The sequence below is a fragment of the Strigops habroptila genome, chromosome 8 (genome assembly GCF_004027225.2).
Source record: "Strigops habroptila isolate Jane chromosome 8, bStrHab1.2.pri, whole genome shotgun sequence".
NCBI classification, from domain to species: domain Eukaryota; kingdom Metazoa; phylum Chordata; class Aves; order Psittaciformes; family Psittacidae; genus Strigops; species Strigops habroptila.
The window spans coordinates 3,150,291-3,156,308 of NC_044284.2; the positions used below are offsets into that span (position 1 = coordinate 3,150,291).

Sequence of the window (6,018 nt, forward strand, 5' to 3'; positions counted from 1 at the left end):
AGGTTTATTGAGCTGAGAACAAAAATATGTACCTCGAGGCTGTTTGTTTTTCAAAAAATGTTTTAGTATATGTATCTCCAAGCTGATTATTTTTTTTAGTATTGAAGTATGTCTATCTACAGGTGTGTAGAAGAGCTGAGTATATAAGTACTTCCAGAATGAGAGTTGCAGAGTAAATGCAAATGAGCACATGGAAAATGTTCCTACCTTCATCTCTTAATGAACCTTACTATTGGATATGTTTTCAGATCTAAAATTCCATTTCCCCAAACAATAACAAATGCTGGAATTTTAGTTCCTATCAAGGCCAGAATAGCTGTCACATTTTAGAGGAGAGAGACGCCTTTGGAGAAGAGTCAGAAATCAAAGTGTTATTTGCTGATATTGGTTCCCTCTAACAGATTTCAGGTCACCGAATGTCCATTTATTCAGAAATATTCCCTTTTATTTGCTCCTGATGTATCTTCTTAGTCCCTAAAGTATTTCTACTGCATATAAATTGTTTGGTAGGAACTACATCATACACACAATCACAATAAATGGGTTGCAGCATTGTTCCTGGAACTATTTTCTAGGGTTATGTAAAAGTATGACAGATAGGCTATAGCCTATCTCCTTCCATTACTCATCCATTACTCTGAAGACCTCCCGTCCCACCTGCCTAGCAAGCAGAGCTGGAGTAGTCTATGGTGTGGAGGCACTGACATCTAGTGGGCTCCAACAAAACTTACTGTTTTCCCAAACGCTCCAAAAATCAAGTTAGATCAAAGCATCGCTCTCTGGGATGTTCTGACTTTGATATAAACGTATATTTAAAAGTACAATCAAATATGAATAGTCGAAGATTGAATTTAGCACTTGAGGCTGGTTCTTACTATAGGAGCATGAAGATTTATTGTAACTAGGAGCTTCAGTTTACTGCACCCTTGCTATGGTAAAAACTCTGAGGGACTCTGTTCAAGTAACACAGGATTCAGTACTCCCCCAAACATCTCTGCAAAACACAGACAAAATTTGCTCTTTCACGACAAGCAAAATGACAGGGTAAGACTCTCTGACTGATTTCAATGATTATGTCTACACCAACAGTATGTATGTTCAAAAGCTATGTGGGCTGGGGTCCCAATCACTGACACAACCGCCACATGCCAGTTCAGACTGGCCTGAGAAGATCTGATAGTTAAAGTCAAAACTGTATAAGCTTTGTTCCTCAATATGGTCTTCCCAATGCTCTTAAAATAATCTAAGCTTCCAGCCTCCTACACAGACCTCATGGTGTTCCATGAAGAAGGTAAGTTTGATTACTCCTATGCCACTTGTAAAGAAACGGTAGTACCATGTGATAAAGCAACTTTCTTGCAGTCATCAGCAGGGAAGTGAAGAGCTGCAAATATACCTCCAGTCAGTAAATTATCATTGTAGAGTAAAAGGAAGAAATCCCAAAACTTCTATTTTTATTTCCCTAGGGGCCAGTTATGGCCTATAGAATTTTCCATACAACCTTCCCCCAAGTATAAGATAAACAGCTTCTTCTAAGATAGACAGCTGGCGTGTGGGACCAAATTATGATCCTGCCTGGGTATCAAACTAAACCGCTGTGGCTCCAGGAAGTATGATACTGAAAGGACAAAGATCACAAAAAGAACACATGATTTACCTAGTCCAGTTCCCTGAAATGTCAAGACTTTTGCTGACTGACTCTTCTGCCAGTTGCTGCCTGCAGTCCTAGTCAACCCTTGTTGAAGTGTTTAGGGAAGCACAGCAACAGCTGCCATAAGGATCAGTAGAAAAGTGGACTAATGTCAAAAAGAGCATTAACTCTCCCTGGGATAGCTGTAGTTTGTGAGCGGAAGCTGCTGTTGAGAACAGCTGTTCTGTGGTTCTGTCAAATCCAGGCCCCAGATTTTTCATGAAAGCCTGATTGTACACTGGCGACGCAGCTGGCACTACTGATTTTATAATCTTTGCCTGGTTATTACCAAGCTAAGCTCGCAGTTGTTAACGTTGGCACAGAAGCTATACACTCACACACAAACAAATGCCTTTACCTATTTCAGTAGAACAAGTTTTGACTATGAAGTAGAGTTAAAATTCAATAATGTTCATTTTAAATGACACATTCTTCTCCTTTTATTTTTATACATCTTTTCACTACATTAATAAATGTTAAATCAAACTTACCTTCAGATTTTCATGCACATTTATGTTGAAACTCTGGATTGCAGCTATTCTTCAAAGTATTAGTTGGAGTTCTGCAGAGCTGTGACTGGTAATACACTGCCAGAAGTCTTCAATTTCTTCTGCTTAACTGCATTAAAAGATTACATAAATACATAAAAATTAATCAAACAGCTGCTTTATGCAAATATATGCTGCAGCTAAATAATAATGAATGGGAAGAGGAACAGTGTAGATACACAACACCACGAGCTGGGACCCATATAACTCAATGTATTACAGAACTAAATACGTATGAATTCCAATATAGGTACTGCATTATTGGGATTACACATGCTACAAAAATGTGTTTATTTATTTTAATGTGTTTTCACAATGATATAAACTGATTTATGGAGACATTTTGGGGTTTGTTGTTGTCTTTGTTAAATCTTTGACTCTGAAGCCTTTGGTTTAAACACTACTTTCTCATACAGTCAGAAAGCAGTTCTGGGAGTCAGCTTAGAAACAGTTAAGTTATAAGCTATTATTCTTTATATAAAAGTATTTTATTCATTAAACTATAAAGCCTTATATTAATATAATTTTGTTTAGTTGGTCTGGATTTGTTTGTAAGCATAAGTCTTTAAGGATGCGGTCCAACACTGATTAGCATCAAGGAAAGAATACTGGAAGCCCTCCCTGTGGATACACTAGATACTGGCAAGTGGTAGTTAAAGGATTGTTTTAAAATTAAAATAATTTAAAACAATCATACATTCCTTAAAATTAAAACACACCTTAATGGCAAGGTCAATAAACAAAATAAAAATGGATGTTATCTATCAAGCCATTCCAAATCATACTAAACTGTGCCAGGCTTATAATGTTTCTGCAAATCGACCTTAAAAACTACTCAAGATTCCACACATATTCAATACTCTTGATTATCATAAAGCTTCTCAAGAAAAGTCTAATGACAAGAAATAAAACCTTATTTCTTTACTGGTAAGCCTGACACAGAAGCAAAGTTAGTGGAGTTAGTAACAGCAACTGTGCTGCAGCATCTAGTCATTCAACCTACAGATCTCAAGCTTCTTACCCTATTTTACAGTGTATTCCAATGTAATACTTCGCTGCAAAGCTTTACAGCTACACGATCAAGAGTTAGGTAGACCAATGTGATGATCTGGAGAGATATAAAAGGCTAGAACTACAGCAACTCTAACCATTGGTCTTACTTGCCTCCCACTTCAGGAAATTGTAATCAGAAATCCTCAAAACCCTCATTCCAATTATTACTAAGTAATGGTATTGAAGCTCTCTACATAAATTCTACTTCTGATCATAGGCAGGGACATTCTGTTTATATCCAACAGTACCATGCTGTAAAAGGTTATTTCTTCTATTTGAATATGTTATAAGCAAGGCTGAAGATGAGGCAGTAGGCAAAGTATGGTGTTCACCATACCTGTTGGTGCACTGGTCACCAACTTTTTTCATAATCATCAGAGATGAGAGGCCATAGCATGCTTCAATTTCTTTTTTCAGCCTGAGACAATTCTGTAGATTCTCTCGTGGCTTATACTCCAGCACTTTTACAAATGACCAGCCCTGCTGTCTACCCTACACTTCTGAAGGAAAGTACTGTTCCTCCAGCACAGGTAGCAGCAGTAAAGATGCTGACTCCTCAGCTGTTTGCAACTGATTTTATCAGAATGAGCTACGGAATCTTTGAATATACCTGCAGAGCTCTCTAGGTCAGTATCTAGCTTGTAACTAACCCCACATGCTAGGTATGTCTCTCTTTACCTGAGCCGGGTGTATCACTTTATCATGAAGCCAAGTCCCTGACAATGTTTCTGGCTCTGAATAGCAGCTGTAGAAAGGAACCACCATTTCCTGCTAGAACCACGTATTGAAGCTTCTACCAAAGATAGGGCAGAGAGCCTGCACGTGGTAATGTCTTAAAATGACTGCAGGAATCTTCAAGGTTCGCCTCTTAACACCTGAATGCCTGTTCCTTCTAGGATGCAATACTAATAATTAAAAAAATAAAATCTAGTTTCCCCTGAACACTATGTTATAGTCCTACAGGATGTGGACAAAGAGAATTTCAAGAAAGGGAGTAACCTGGAAGTGTTTTAAGAGCAGTGGAATACTGTGGGACTCAAGAAGCATGGAGTTGCAGGTTGTGATCCAGCAACAGAATTTATTTTTATGTTATAGGATTAAATAGGGAAAAAAGTTCCAAACTGGGGTTTTAGATGAAATACATAAACACACATTAGAACACATCTTCCTCTTAGATAAGTGTAGTCACCGTTAGCCTGAAGAGTTGTTTTCTCCCTCTCACTCACATTCTGACTGCTTAAACTTTCATGAAAAGAGGAAGGATGTTAAAAGTGAGAACTGAAAAAACACATCTGATGCCCCACTTGTGCCAAACAGCCCATCTGCTAAAGGTGGAAGTACCATTTACTTAAGGCATTTTCCTAAGAAATAGTACTGCTTTGTTTAGGGCTCCTTAGGAAAGCAACAATTAAAAGCAGATATTCCAAATCCTACAAGAACATTCTATCCCATGGGGGCTTAAAGGATGGGAGTCTTCTTCCTCTTCCATCCAGGTTATGCTAGAAAGCAGAGGTATCGAGCCCTTTTCTGAAGGAAAAAGCAGAGTGTCAAGGCTATCAGTCAATATACCACAGAAAGCAGCACATCCCTCTCTTGCAGGTGAGGCTCACGTGTCATAGGCAGCAACAGGGTTCTTCAGGGAAGAACCAGCAGTATTGTCTTGAGAAAAGCTAGAGCATGTCAGTTGCTGTCAATTCCAACCTGAAGATACCCCTCTCCCAAGCCATTATTGGGGTACACATCTCACCTGAGGTGGTGCTTCTGCCTCAAGGTCAGGCACTGCTGCTCTCAGTTGTCTGGCATCTCTTTTTGTGGAGCTCCATCAACGGGAACTGCTGATACATAGCATGAAAGCTGTGAAGTAATATAATTGCAACTGTGTGTCCAAATTTAAAATCTTTGATGTTGGTGTCTCTTCACATGTCCTACACTGATAGAAGAAATCATAACCAGCTTTTATATGACCATATAGTGCTGAGCATTACAATCATAATCAGCTTTTATATGACCATATAGTGCTGAGCATTACAAGAGAGACTCATAAGATCTTTATACACCAGTAAAACTCATTCTAAGAAATGGAAACTTGCTATATAGTTTTTATATACAAGCACATCCGTGTGTGAGACAATAAAACCTAAAAAAGGTGAAACATTTGAGCAAAGCAAACACATACAATAGCTTTCAGGCCCTCTCCTTATCAGTACTAAAGGTACAATGGGAACTTTACACAGCCTGGTTTTGTGTTGGTTTTAATTCCTGGAATCTGACTGGCATGGAAGCAAGATTGCTTTGATTGTTAGTTATTTCCTTTCTCTGGAATTCACTTCTTGTCATAATGCCCTAGGATTTCCTCTGACTTTATCAAATTTTGCCAAACAGTACTATTTGGATTATGAGGTAAATAATGACCAGGATCATTTTCAAGGTGGGAATACATTAGTTTGTTGCCAATTGTAAGACCTCATTGTAAATGTGGTTTCTAATTGCTAGCCCAGGTGAAAGGTCCATTCTTTTCTTCTTGGACATTTGAAAATAATGAGAAACGTCAAAATAATGGTAATTATTAATATTAGAGACTATTTTCTTCTTCTGATTTGGTTGTTTGCTGGTATTAAGTTTCTATACTTAATGTATTTTCATTGAGATGCTTTGGTGCTCTATTACAGTTGCATCTCAGCACACATTTATCTAAACAAGCCCTTTTAATGAGCACCCTTTTTCTGA

General features: G+C 38.1%; 1 protein-coding gene across 5 annotated transcripts in view; it reads right to left on the minus strand.

Annotated features, from left to right (window-relative positions):
• ODF2L (outer dense fiber of sperm tails 2 like) overlaps nt 1-6,018 on the minus strand; it is a 50,499-nt gene that overhangs the window by 44,058 nt on the left and 423 nt on the right. For 3 of the 5 annotated variants that reach the window (XM_032920138.1, XM_030496325.2, XM_030496331.1), the window contains exons 2-3: nt 5,039-5,221; nt 2,182-2,308 (exon numbers count right to left, since the gene is read on the minus strand). The gene's annotated coding sequence lies outside the window, so the exon portion shown is untranslated. Of the gene's footprint in view, nt 1-2,181; nt 2,309-3,061; nt 3,131-5,038; nt 5,222-6,018 lie in introns of all 5 variants that reach the window. The other 2 variants (XM_030496327.2, XM_030496326.2) reach the window with 2 other exon arrangements.